Here is a 14,425-nt window from a genome sequence, read left to right on the forward strand (position 1 = left end):
GGCTCAGTTTGCAAGAACTGGACTATTCGGCTCCTGGACATATCGATATCGAAAGCTTCGGCCAACATGCGTGCCGATGTTTCATCGTCGACAGTCTTTCTGCGAGTGCAAACGCAAGGTCGCATGTTGGACGACACTTTCTTTCGTATTTGCGATTATAGTTAGAGTTAATCTGGTACATTAGGCGGTCTTTCATTTTCAGGAGGGGGTAACAATATTAAAAGCAAGAAATCGAGTGACAACATATTGCGGAAAGCGTGAAGAAAATTTTTAACCGCAGAATGTGTCCGAAGATCTACCAAAATTTGACTGGCCCATGGATCTGCCAATGCGTTGGAACTAATATTTTAGTCGTCACATCCCAATTGTTGGGGCCAGACCAATCAAATTTTGGTTGGCTATGCAAGTTCACAATCTGGGCAATCCATTTTTGATAATATTACTAATTTCTAGAATTACCTCGCGGGCCACTCCAAACCTACTCGCGGGCCACATATCAACACATATCAACGAAACTACAGCAAATATGCTATTGAAGATTGGGCACAGGTTTTCCATCCCGGTAATGACTAAACGGTCGCCGATTGCATATACGGGATCTCATTCTCGCTTCCTCCTGCCGAGGAAAATGTTCGTTGGAAGGTATACTGTAGGCTCACTTATTGGGTAGCGTTATAGCATTCGGCATGCGTGACAGCCAGCAATGTAATCGAGGTTGGACAAGTGATAAATCGAAAGTTATCCTAATCGATTTACGAAGCGTTACGAAATTGAAGTCGTCATAACTGTTGCGCTTTTATTTGAATAAAGTATATACGGATTTCTCGCAATTCATCCAATCTCCGTTGTTAGTTGTAATTTGGTGGTAGACTTCTATTGATGATTTTACCAGAACCATATGAGTAATAATCCGATCAGCAAATTTGTTCCGTAAGTTTACCGGACTCCATGCTAAAAGGCTGGGAATTCCTGCTATAGCCTACACCTACATATAATCTCAGGGGTCGGCAACCTTTTGTATGCAGCGTGCAAAAATATCAAAAAATTAACATTTAATTTGTAATTAATATGTAATTGGTAATAAAATATTTCCAACCGGCGTGCCAAATCTTTTTAATTTGTCATGTTAAGCCTTTCAAGCAAGGAATACCACTAGCCGCTTATCCACAGCCGGTAACGGCATCGGTTACGCCAGTGATTCTTACAATTGGTCGCGACGGGTATAAATTTTGGTCGCTACTGCACTAGACCTTATCGCCTAATGTACGTGCCATTTGCATTATATAATTTTAGTCGCGTTAAAATGATGATCGATGTCGATGATGTGGTTGATTCGGTCGTTTCCAAGTCAACTGTGTTAGGTATACCATAGTCAATGAGCAGGGCATGGTATAATATGGTATGGTATGGTATGGAACGAAATTTCGGTATGGAATATGGAAGAGTGCAAGTATGGTATGGTATGAAAATTTCCCAGGTATGGTGTGGAATGTGTTTTCCATACTTTGCCAGTTTTGCCAGAACCTTGACAATAGTCCTACTTTCGATTTGTCAAATTGATTGCATACCACATAACATCGCTCACTGTCTATGTTCATATCTCAAATTGTGATTCATGACTCACCCATTACGGTCGACATCTATTTGAAGGCAACGAAGTTTTGCGCCGCGCATATGAATGAAAATAATATTGATGATTATTCCGATTTAAATATCATAAAAATGAATGATATTCGACCACTGTCGCGTTACAATTGCATTTCGCTTATCGTAACTTCCACCACGTAAATAACCAAGGTAGAAGTTATATCAATATTTTTATCAATTTGTTGAACTTGGAAATAATTTTCTGCACTTTGGGAGGATGATCATCACGCAATATCTATTCGATAGAATCATCATTGTAATTCAAAAATATGTAGCTTTTTTTGAAGCGACGTTACGATATGCAGGCCTACAACACGCATGTTAACTTCATGAAAACTGGTTATTACTGATATAATGGACAAAGGACACCTTGATGTTGGCTGATGAAGCTAACGAGTGTGACCCACAGATTGGCGGAGGAAATAGACATTTGATTAGCTGTCGCAAAATGATTGTAGTGATGTAAAAGTTATTTAAAGATATATTTCAATGCAGGTGTTTCCAACCGATGGTGAATATCCCAATTGTGGGGAATTTAGGGCCTTCTGGTTGGGAATAGACTCACTTGGAAAACAAATTCTTTACATTATTACCTTCGTTTATTAAACGTCCGTATGAAATGCCGATTGCAATTCAGCAATTCGTATTATCAGTGCCTCCAATTAGCGAGAATCGATTGGACAGCGGCACGCGATCTTACTGATATAGGTTGTTATTCATTCGTATGCCAAATGGTGTGAGGTGTGGTTGAAATCACCTAATTCGTTAAAATAAAAGTTTATATGCATGAGAATATGTACTCACGGGAGATCGTAGAATCGCTAATTGATAGCATAGCCGGACTCGTTACTGATGAAATGACATATATTTCTTACTACTCGAGTTATAGTAGCGTGCGACAGTGTAGGTTATGGTGGCATATATCTACCATACGCATAAGTTCGTCAACACCAGGAAGTTCATCTGACCCATGCAATATATTCGGCATTTACACATGTAAGTTGATGCTCCTTGGTACATTTGGAAAAATTTCAAATCCTTCCTATTTTTCTGTAGGCTTACCTCACCTATCCATTTTACAGAGGCGCAACATTGTGTGTACGGTTACCAGTTCCCTACTCATTAATTTTATTGCGTGCTGTTCCATTCTGCGGGGGTCTTAACTTTCACCAATAGCAAGTCTTTACAAAAGAAAGTCTTATCAAATTTTATTGGAGGAACAAATGTAAAGTGTATGACGGTTCGCAACCTATCCCATAACTTGGCAATACCTTTGTATCATGTAATTCTGTAGATTAGGTCATGCTAGCAGTGCGTTACCACACTAGATTTACATGTATTGAGATTCTGTTGTGATTTTCAAATAATCCCATGTGTATAGGCCTACATTATAAGTTTCCTACATCGCTGACGACTTATGATATAAATAAATTGGGGATATCATTGGTGCATCAGTGCTGTTTAAATGGATAATCTCGTCCAAAATAATTAGAATATATACGCCGGAACATTTCCACACATCAAAAATAGAATATCCCTTGAGAGGTTGGTCAAGTTGCGAAAGTATGGAAAAAGTGTCAAATATGGTATGGAAGAATGTTGGTATGGTATGGAACAATTGGGCGGGTATGGAGTATGGAAGATTCTCATTCCATACCATACCGTACTATGCTCTGTCAATGAGTGACAAACCAATCAAAGATGTCACGGTGATATTGCCTCATGATGAAAAATGTGTCCACCCCTTCGTGATGCATTTCGGGTTGATGTCACAATTAGATTGGCCTGACACTATAGATTTGTATGCAAAGATCCAAATTTGCGATATTCGGAATCGCTTGCATGCATCAGACGTAACTAAAACAATATATCCTTCCGTGAGACGATCACGATACCAAATTCGCATTTAGACACGGGACTCATTAGTTTCCTCTGCGGGTCCATTTGATACGCGCGGCTCAAGCTCCGGGCGCTGGACGACAGATTTCGTGTCATTGGGAAGGGATGTTCAGTTCACACTTCTATTTGTGTGCCTTGGAGTCGACTTTTATCAAAATACACTAACCAAAACTCTTTTAACAAAAGGAGTTTGTGTATCACCTAAACATAGTACATTGAACGCTCTCTCATTCGGTGTAACCGTTTTACCGACTGATCTTGCTGCATTTACGTCGTGAGAGAGCAGGGACGGGCAATGCAGGCTTGGCACGCCGGGGACGGGACTTTAAGCGGCCCGCGGACAGTTTCCAGTCTTACATGACAATATGGTCCGCGGCCACAGTCTCCAGCTATCCCTCACTACTTGCTTACAATGTCAAATTATAGTGGCTGTATGTTTTTCTTTATTTCCTTTGTTTTCTTTGTGTGAAAGTAAGCCTCGACAAATTTTATGATTGATTATTCAATGAATTAATCCAAGTTTGCCAACTTCAGAAAGATGGCCATGAAATTACTTGTTCTGTTCATTTGCAAACAAACATTTTCGACCATGGACGTCGTCAAGACAATGTTTCGTTCCGATCTAACTGATGACCAAGTGCAGTGTTTACTAGGGTTTCTACGTCCGACATGCAACGAGAGATTAACGTACTTGTTGACAACTTTGATCGACCACAGATGTCTCATTGACTTCAACAGTTACTGAAGTGCGTTACGGTGATAAATTCATTAAATACTGTTTTTGGTGCATATGTTTCAAACTGACATATGATATTAAATGATTTACTTTTTGTTGAGGAATACGCGTTAATGTATCGATTCAGGAATCCGTCCCCCAAGTACTTCATTTCCCTATATCAAGCCTGCCGACAAAAGAAGTTGTCCGCTCCTGACACAGAGTAATATGTGACAAGGTTGCCATAGCGCCCTGGTCCATCAGATTTATCCATACCTTCACAGGCAAGATCTCATGAAATTATATTTTCCATATTTCCAAGATTTGTCTTAATTTGACTTGATCCTAATTTTTTTGTCCTTTTCAACAATGGGTCCGTGATTATTGTGATTCTGCGCCGACATTATGTGATGTCGGACATGAATGGCGGATACGTCACGGTGCAATGTTTTTGTACTTGTAGATGCACCTTGTGCTGTGTCGTACACATTATTTCTGAAGTTTGAACACCACATTTTCCGCTCGACCGATGTATTGATACATTATATGGTTTGCATAATTCGGTTTACCTTTGTAATGGCGCATTAAACACGCTCGAACCGCGACGAAAGGCCTCTGAACACTAAATGCTAGATATATGCACCTGAATTAAATTGTACACATAATTTTTGCTTCTAATAAGTAAATCTGTAAATCTGAAATGGAAATCAAAAAGCGTATTGTGTGACGTATCAAATGATGCTCGAAGGGCGAGGATTTAGCACATTGCAACAGCCGCAATTCTAACATCAACCTGTCTGTCACAGGAAAGACCGCTATTTCAAATCACATTGGTACTCAAAAACACAAGTGTGCCATAATGATCAATTCGAAGTCAGTCGGTGGAGTTGCTGCTGCAGATTGTTTCTGGCAAATATTATGTAATATCATAGTGTCATTAATAGTGTGGACAAAGCGAGATCGAACGCCTCACTGCGTTTGGGCTACGCCATACTTTGCATTTGGTCAGACGCGAATTTTCGGCAATTTTCGACCGGCTTGCCGAGCGCTGAATTTGATAAAAGGGATATCAACGGAAAGCTGCCGCTGTACTGATTACGAAAATATAAATTTAAGTATTCTGATCGCCCGGAAACCCTCAAAATCAGCTTTGCATTTTTGGTCCATTTCGATAGTAATCCATTCTATATACTTGTCGATTTGTTAGAGGCCTGGTCCAGTAAACCAACGAATAGCTTTTAAAACTATACTATCCTCGTATTCACCCGCTAGGTGCTCAGTACACCCGGTTAACGGTGAGGGAAAAATGGTGGTGTGTTTACTCGATAAACTTGTAGTTCCTTCGCATCTCCATCGCCAAAGTACAGACGAAAATATAGCATTTTCCTTTCTTCTTCCCAAATGCAACATCAACTATAGAGGTCGGGGCAACATCATTTTCGAAGATCACAATCAACCCATTTAAAATTTGATTTCATATATAGTGCCCTACATATTCCACTATCTCGGCCTACTAATGTCGATAAAAACATATTGGTAGATACAGGAATATTTCAATGTCACGCATTCGCGCCTTATATGGTTGCCATCTATTCTCATACAGTTGGTTGATTACTAACTTGCATTTTCTATTTCGTGAATGGCGAGTAGGTTCGGCCGCAAACCGCTGTTTATTGTGGCATGCGTTGGACAGGTCGTCGCTCAAGTGCTAACAATTATTTCCTGGAACTTTGCCAGCTATTGTATTTCTGTCCTACTGTGTGGGATGAGCGGCCTCATGAATTACTTGATTCTCTGTGTGCTCGGTAAGTTCGGTTCTGTTTATTTAAAACTATATTCGGTAGTCTATTTGCGACGCGTTACGGTTATTGTTACACATTTCTGTCATGAGATAAGTTTTTGGAAAAGTCAATTTTATAAGGATATGGTATCAGTCGCGGCATTAATATTAACTAGGGATATTGTGAACGTGAGGTTCTGGTTCACGTTCGCGTTCGGTGTGTGAACCTCCAAAATTTAGAGATTCGCGTTCGCAATCGATCATACGTAGGTTCTGCACTGTCACTGTGAACCTTTTCCATGTATTGCAATTTTGACGTCATTATAACACATTTGGTTGAAATTCTTTCCATTTCAACTTCGGGCCACTTTCTGCATGGTTAGGGTTGTATTTAAAACAAATGGTTGTTTAAAACACTTTGTTTAAAGCATGTTTTAAACAGTGCTTTAAACAATGACCTTAAAAAAATTGTGCTTTTTAAGTTGTAAAATTATGCCTTATTGTGTCAATACTTTCCCAAAAACATGTTGTATGAGCATACGGACAATTAACACCCGATATAGCCGACTTATACGATATGGAATGGTTGCAACTCTTACAATAGCAGGTTCAACAGCAATGGTACGTAGATATTTCGTCGAATAAGCTTTATTCACCCTATATTTTCAATTGTCAATCTCAATGTACTATGGCGCCACAATTGAATATTCGTGACGGCATGGCTAAAAAAACAACAAAAAAACAAAAAATTAAAAACATGTTTTAGACAAGGGACATATTTGTTTTAAAATGCAACCCTATGCATGGTGGTGGCAGAGTAAAAAGAAATTCAGAACTAATTAATTCGCTTCGTTAAAAAATTTTGGTCGAAATATTCAGCTTTCCACACGCGAATATTAAATGACAATCTGCTGTGAGCTTCACCGTCAACGATTGAGTCTGCATATAAGCTATACCAGATCAAGTACAGGGTTGATTAGCTTGATTTTCTTTCTTAGAAAATATGCAGAAATACCGAAAATTAATAGAGGCACTTCTATCACTATTGCAAAAGTATTTTATTGATGCCTACAAAATTGCCATGATATGAATTATAAGATTCCCGTCATTCCATAACCAAAAGCCCCCCAATGACACACAGATGAGAAAACTCACTCGGAAATGCTTCGCGACCCAGCTGAAATAGTTCCGCTACCCACCAATGGATCACGAGCCACTAATTGGGAAGCATTGTCTCAGCCTACATCCAGTGGTCCGGAACATATGTCTCTCGAGCCATATATGGCTCTTTTTGGCATAAGATATGGCTCTTTTCGAAATTGTTATTTGTGTACTTAAATAATCAACTTGTTATTGAATCTTCAGCACGACCAGTATTATTATTCTTGTGGTAGTATAAATATGTCTTTGAGAGGCTAATACAGTGGCGCTTTCAGTGTTCAGGGCTCGGACCCCCATTTCAAAATCCTCAAATTTAATTTGACGTAGCGTTGTAGTCGCTGTTAAAATGTATAGGCGTGTGGCGCAATGTTATGTTATCGCCGAATACTTTGAGAATGAAGAAGTCGAATCGGAATCAGAGCGACAAATGCATTCGATTAACATCAGTTATTATAAATTCTATGATATTTACGATGAATTGCACTATCACAGGTAAGGCATGGCCCGGCCGTGCCTCACATATACTTTACCTCTCCTTTCACGATTTATTTCCGAACAATAAATAGGCAAGTTGCGTGATTGCGGTAGTACAAATGTTCAAAATCTAGTGGACAGGTGAGGTACTGCCTCATTTGCCTCCCATGACCCCACCGAACTGACACATCACACATTACTGTGGGTATGTATACTGCTGTATAGTGACCACTGACCATGTTTGGATCTCTAATTTAAGAATAGCATCAAGACGAACTAACGATCTCGTATACCTGAAGAAAGTCCCAAATTTTGCATGAACAACAATGATTATCAACCAGACTACAAAAGTCCTCAGGAATACCATGCGTCACCAAACGATGCATTAACAGTAAAAAGCGTATAAAAAAGCATATTCATATTTTTACTATTGTCCACGTCTGTTGGAAATGTATATGTTAATTGTCTTACGCTTCGAAAAATATCATATGCCCGCAGTGCAATGCAATTTAAAATGCATAACATGCAAAAGATCTATGTAACTCAAGGTTTTCATACTCATTTCTCGAGTAAGGCAACCAGCATTACTAGTTCGAGTTTTTACAGAGAAAATAGGTGCAAACGACGAATCTTATGTGGTGATTTCGAATTTGCGCTATCATGACGTCACCATTTTTAATTGTGACATCGTAGTTGATTGACATGTATGGCTCTTTGGGAGTTAAAATGAAGATATAGGGTCAATATGGCTCTTCGGACGAAAAAGTTTCGCGACCCTCGAACCAACCCATAAGCTACAAAAAAACAATTCAGCGGACTGAACAAATTTGGCAACCTGTGCTGTGAAGTATAGCCCCATCTAACGTATATCACAAGCAAATATCAATGGTGTTAGTTATGGCGATGTGGTGATAGCTCCGTGAGCCACTGAACCTTGGATACACGCTTAATATATGTTAAGTCACTCGTTCTTAACCTTCACGGAACACTTACCGTATTCTGCAAACATTTGCATAACCCCACATTTTCGCTGACTCACGAAAACCATACTCCACCACATTATACATTTAACTCTCCCCATCTAATGCATTATTCGAGATTACTGGTGTACAAAATGAATTATGCACCAACAGAGCGTTAAAAAAATATTGCCATCAAAATATATTTTTTTCACAAGGAATTATCATTTCAAATCTGTGTGACATCTGCCGCTCCATTTCAGATACCAGTCCAGAAATGCGGCGAGGTTTCACCTACAAAAGAGTAATAGTATTGTTCGGTCAAAACGCAGCAGCTTGGTACCAATTGCCTATTCGCAAAGGAGCTTAAGTATTGCAGATAGGATCGGCGTCTCAGAAGGACAAGGTTCCGAATTCAAGCCCGAACTTTTCCTACGCCACTGCACACGACGTACCCTCATAGAACAGTCAGAATTCGACTATACTGGTCCGGCGTTGTTGTTTGTAGTATACATGGTGTTTGTCGACTACAATGGTCATTTAAACCAGACATCAGTAATTTCGTAGCAGCCACTTCTAAACCTTTTAAAGATACCGCTTACGCGGATGAGATGGCGAGGAAGTGCCTAGATAAACCTTCCCGGTCGGACTGGAACCCACAACCCATTGATGTTGCAGCCGTGAATTATACCACTGCGCTATCTCGTCACGCTGGTCCGTCGTATAATTAACTGCAACCAGTGGTGGCCCTACGAACGGGGGGGGGGGGGGGGCTAGACTAACCGGGGGGCCCCCATAAGTATCTAACCGTCACTCATGGGGGGCTCCGCCCCCCAGACCCCCCTTTCGCATCTGTTATTATTATCTATCTTTCACCACGTCACGGTTTGGCCAGATACTGGATTCAGCCATATCTGTTATTGCATGTCTGCAAGGATAGGCTACATCAAAGCTAAACAATTCTACCGCATGCAGAGGCGTGGTGATTATCGGGATACGGGACTTTTGTAACAAATGCAGAGATTTGATGATGATTGACACATCTGTACGGAATCATATTCTTGCTTGGTACACGGATTTCCATGTTTATTCGCTATTATCCTTGAACGAAGCGCATAAACCAAAGAGGGGGGCCCGGGCGACCGCCCACCTCGCCCACCCCAAAAGCCACCACTGACTGCAACCTATTATGGGGGCCAAGAGGGGCGTATTATCGCAAATCATATTGTGTGAATGAGATGAGCGTGAGTGGTGACCTCTAGCGGCACGCCTGAGACTGGCTCACAGAATTCCTAGTGTTAGATGGAACACCGGTTAAGAACCACTCTGCTAAGTATTAGACATACATACTTACATACTATTTATTAATGCCATTTTAGTGACGGAAATCAGCGCACCAGGTTGGCGAAATTTCATTTCAATCGTGTCCTCAGTCGGGTTTTCCGTCGGCTATTGTACTCTGGGTTACCTCGGGGATTTTGTCCCGTATTGGCGTTCGTTTCTGGGCACGATAGTAGTACTTTCATCCTTGATATACGCGCCGTGTTGTTGGTAACTTTGCATTCAGGGTCGGGGAATTCCGTACCAATTTGTAATGTTGGTTGTTCGGCAGGTCTTTCCCAGAATCTTCGCGATGGTTGGCTCAGAAAGGCAAATCTGATTCTGCTATCAAGGGGCTACGCGATATAGCCAGAGTTAATAAGCGTACGATGCAATTCGAGAATGTTTTAAAGGTGAATGGCGTGTTAGGAGTAATTATAATAGCAATTTGTAATTGATTGTGTGTGAACGTATTTGATGCTGGGACACGATTTCAATTCCATAATGTGTACTGTAACTAGTTTTGATATTTCCGATCTATCGAAAGATGTATTCCAACTAACGTAAAGTAAATGAATCAAATGTACACTGTAAATTTTGAAGTGTTGCTCAACCCGGAAAATTGAACACGAAACGTGATCCAAAAATTGAACGCCTAGAAGTGTTGCGAAGTGTTTAAATTAAAAGTGTTTACCTAACAAGTGTTCAGCCTCTCAAAGTGGCTGGTTCACAAGTCACCGGAACGCAGGGCTCAAAATAAAATCAGATTTTATTGATTCATGAATAGATGACGCTTATAATACCCAACCTGGGTGATTAAATACGTGCAAACATTGAAATTTCCAATAGCTGCTGTGACAGGGTTTCATAAATTCAGATCAGCAGTTGAAACCGTTTCCGGAATAGTCCATGAAATCACGAACATCACAAATGATCAAGAGCAAACTCACTACAAATATCATGAAACTCGCTCAATCATGAAAATGAATGCATAGGGAATTAGGGATAGTGATAACAAAATATCATTTAGTATCTTTAACTTTCGTGACAATGGCATGGAATCAAATTCATTGGTTACGTCCGTTAACGGAAAACATGATCAACACAAATCAATATAACTTATTTAAAACTGATCAAATTATGGCTTGTAAATTTCTAATTTTATCGTAAATAAACAAACAATGAATGTATAAGTTTCACTACCACTACCACGATAAACAAGTAACAAAGTATTTTTTTTACTCTTAATGAAATTGAGCCTGCTAACCAGGCATCAAAAATATTCTAGGGCTTGCATTACAAGTATTAATAGCAGGTTATTGCCAATCACTTTTGTTTAAATAACAAAGAAATCGTTTCTTTGATTCCATACAAATTTTGCTGATTTACAGAAAAGATTTGTTGTTATTTACCAGTCTGCTGCAAAATATGAAATCTGGAAGTCATTAGGGCACTGGTTCTTGAACATTTTTGGACACGCCCCGTTATGATAGCAAAAAAATTTCACACACCCCTTATCGTCGTATCATGAAATTAAAAAAAGCAACCAGATCGCTAGAAATCCCAACTGATAGTTGGATGGCAGTGACGGTAATAGTTGTTGATGAGAGAATATTCAAATATTAAATTCTGACCATACACAGAGAAATAAGTAGAAGCTGCCATGTGCGAAAAAGATTTTAGTTGACAGCGGCTTCACGCCCCTTCAAATGCTTTCTCCTGTTTGAGAACCACTCCTTCAGGGTATGACAATCCAATGCATAGTGGCTCAAAACGTCAAAAATGTTTCTGAATGCTCCATTTTCACTGAAGCAGTTTTATATTCTTGGCATCAGCTGCGATCCAGGATCGGTCAATCTCTGATTCGTGGCGTGCCATGGTGTTCGCTTCTTTTTACTGGTCGACTGCAAGTTGCGCTCCTTGAAAATGTGATTAAATTCCAAAGTTTTGAATATGTCAATAAAAATTCTAAATTTTATGCAGAAATAAATATAAATATTTCACACATGCAGGTTACACAAGCGCAGGAAAGGCGCTCGGGTACATGTGAAATCCTATCACTGAGACGGACTAAAACTCGCATAACGACTAATAAAAATATCTTGAATTAGGTCTGCGTTTTCTTCAATTCGGCCATTTTGACATTTACATTGACATTCAGACGCACAGGCAATAGTGAGAATGCAGAACTGTAACTCAGAATGAAATTTATAGCAGACCGTCTATGTACGTCTACGAACGGTCTATGTAAATTTGTATGGTCCACAAAACAGAAAGATTACGATACCTGTTTCAATAAGACATGCGCTTGGGTCTTGGATTATATTAGCTTGTCTCTCAATTTGGCTTGGAGAAGAAGACAGTTGACTTCATCAACCTCGTTTTGCTGAAAATGTAATTGATTGCAAACAGGATCCGAAAATAAATATAGTAGAATTGTTATTCCTATGGGTTTGGATTCCCATTACAATAATTGACATATGGTAGGCTTTACATATAACTTCGATTCTAAGATTTTATAGCTGCTTTGAATTGAGACGAGAAAATATACCAGACAAAGGACACATTGATTGTCTTTAGTACACAAAACTTTGTGACATCTTATGGAAGGTGTTGAATACTTTTCCTTCATTGCAGTAATTGTAATTGTTCTCAATCTTTAAAATCCTTCCTTCCTGATTAAATTTGAATAACGAAATTATTTGGAATTAGCACGACATGGGAAATGATCTCAATTTGATGTTCCAAGTGTAGTTCGGTAAGCAGTAGTTTAAATGCAAGTTACCACAGCTCTTTACATTCAAGAACACCTCTGTTCAATGTACACGGAACAAGCCTCTCTTCAGCTCATATCGCATATATAGATAGTTATTGAGAAAATCAGGACTGCAAAAACCAGCACATTACATAATCAATGGTGATATATTAAATGAATAAATAGACTTACATAATCACATGTTTCCATGGGTTCTTGAGGCAAAAGTATTATCGCAAAAGATGACTGCACCGGCACAAAATCCATTCAGATGACTCCTCACGTCACTATAAACATTGTCTGTTAGCACAGGCACGGTAGAACCGGGAGGTCTTTTCGAAGAGTCGACACCAGTTGGATGAATTTGAAGATCAATTCAAGACTGTTGAAAAGAAAATACTTGTTTCAAAAATTTGCAATACAAGGGAACTATTCAATATTCGAACAGCTTCTTCGAGGTGCAAAACTTCAATATAAAATTGAATAGTATATGCATATTGAAATGAGCCCGAATATTTTCGGCTGAGACTCGTCAGCAACTAGTAGAGAACTCGAAAGAACGTTGTACATCAAAAATCGTATCACAAAATATGACGTCACCAGCATTCAGTATTACGCAGATATCAGACTGGATACATTTGTATGTGACAAAAGGGTGTCTTTCATAGAACAAATAATTATTGTAGTGGAAAGTTGCATGTGACCTTACCACCAATTTTACTCCAGCACGAGCAGCATACTTTCCTGGATTGTTAATCATTTTAGTGGAATTTTACCAGCAAACATTCATAAAAATAACCGAATGCAGCAGAATCAAATTCATTATCTAAGGATATACCAGTTTACTTACGAAACACCGCGGTGCTTACCAGTATTTTAAACAACAAATGCATTTCAAGAAGGTGCCAATTGCAATACATACTACCTGCACATTAGGGCATTTTTTATATTCTTTCCATCAGCCGCAACCCAGGCTTGATGAGTCCCTGATTCGTGGCGTGCCATGGCGGCTCTTTTTTTTACTGGTCAAATCCAAATGCTGCTCCTAGAAAATACGATACATACCAAAGGAAAATTGTAAATTTGATGCAGAAGTAAATATAAATATTTCACACAGGTAGGTTACAGAAGCGCAGGAGAGGTGCTCAGCCCCTCAGGTTGAGAACCACTGACCTAGCCCATTATAGTTCAGTAAGAAATAGTTAAAGTACAAGTTACACGAGCTCATTACGTTCAACTACATCTCTGTTCAGTATTCAGTGTACACAGTTCAGGGTACACTGTACAGTGTACATAGATGAAGCCTTTTCAGCTCATATCGAATAACCCGTAAGCTACTCTGCGAGATAGTTCGTAAGAAAAGTAGGACTGCAAAAACCAGCAAATTACATAATCAATGGTGCTATATAAAATGAATAAATAGGCTTACATAATCACATGTATGCATGGGTTCTTGAGACAAAGGTCTGTATCACATAAGATGACTGTGACGGCACAAAACCCGTTACGAACGACTCCTCACGTCACTGTCAACATTGTCTGATAGCGCAGGCACGGTAGACCCAGGGGGCTCTTTTCAAAGAGTGGACATCAGTTGAACGAATTTGAGGATCAATCCAAGACTATTGAAAAGAAATATTTGTTGCCAAAATTCGCAATACAAATGAACTGCTCACGCAGATATCATACTGGATACAGTTGTTTTTTTCTGCAAA

The 14,425-nt window shown here is 39.4% G+C and overlaps 2 long non-coding RNA genes across 2 annotated transcripts in view; one reads left to right on the top strand and one right to left on the bottom strand.

Moving 5' to 3' along the window:
• The window catches only part of LOC145448503 (uncharacterized), a 224,735-nt gene that overhangs the window by 91,502 nt on the left and 118,808 nt on the right, over nt 1-14,425 (top strand). The gene's annotated exons all lie outside the window — the stretch shown is intronic.
• Nucleotides 10,707-14,052, bottom strand: LOC145449226 (uncharacterized). The gene is made up of 4 exons (XR_013918183.1): nt 13,636-14,052; nt 12,903-13,092; nt 12,243-12,341; nt 10,707-11,874 (listed from the first exon to the last, which is right to left on the bottom strand). It is a non-coding gene; the product is annotated as an uncharacterized LOC145449226 (long non-coding RNA).

This window comes from Botryllus schlosseri, chromosome 10 (genome assembly GCF_051294905.1).
Source record: "Botryllus schlosseri isolate E-star chromosome 10, Bs_hap1, whole genome shotgun sequence".
Lineage (NCBI taxonomy): Eukaryota > Metazoa > Chordata > Ascidiacea > Stolidobranchia > Styelidae > Botryllus > Botryllus schlosseri.